The sequence below is a fragment of the Hyaena hyaena genome, unplaced genomic scaffold, assembly GCF_003009895.1.
Source record: "Hyaena hyaena isolate Hyena2069 unplaced genomic scaffold, ASM300989v1 scaffold_119, whole genome shotgun sequence".
Taxonomy (NCBI): domain Eukaryota; kingdom Metazoa; phylum Chordata; class Mammalia; order Carnivora; family Hyaenidae; genus Hyaena; species Hyaena hyaena.
In genome coordinates, this window is record NW_024080750.1 from 401,291 (window position 1) to 401,902 (window position 612).

A 612-nucleotide genomic window follows, 5' to 3' on the forward strand; every position below is an offset into this window, starting at 1 on the left:
TGATTTTAGACATTTCTTATATCTGACAACATTTCCCAGCTATATTTATACTTTCTATCACCTGAAATCAAAAATTTTGTCTCTATGGGCCCAAAATGTATTCTTCTTATGTCTTCATTTTGATTCTTAATTTATTAAACAGACATTTCAAAATTGTTAAATTAAGGCAGCACCTTAATTTTATTCTGCTTTTAAATAAATGGCTCTAGGGTTGTCCATTGACTAAGTTGTTGTCTCTTAAAATTATTTAAAAAAATAATTTCATAACATATTAAGAAAATATACTTTTAAGAGTGCCTGGCTGGCTCAATTGGTAGAGCATGTGACTCCTGATCTCAGGGTTGTGAGTTCAAGCCCCATGTTGGGTATAGAGATTACTTAAAAATAAAATCTTAAAAAAAAGAAAGAAAAAAATATATAGTTTTAATCCTCTTGAAAAATGTGTACTTGGAATATGTGTTGAATTTTTTAATTACTTTTTAGCATCTATGGAAATGCCTACATATATGGATTTTTATTTAATTTGCTGGTGTCTTATAAGACTTTGTAATTGAACCATCCTTGCATTTCAGGGATACATTTAACTTTATATTGCAATGCCCAATTTACAGG

At 28.8% G+C, this 612-nt stretch overlaps 1 non-coding gene across 1 annotated transcript; it reads left to right on the forward strand.

Annotated features, from left to right (window-relative positions):
- The first annotated feature begins 295 nt into the window (after positions 1–295).
- TRNAR-CCU lies at positions 296–368 on the forward strand. Its single transcript has one exon. It is a non-coding gene; the product is annotated as a tRNA-Arg (tRNA).
- The last annotated feature ends 244 nt before the right edge of the window (positions 369–612 follow it).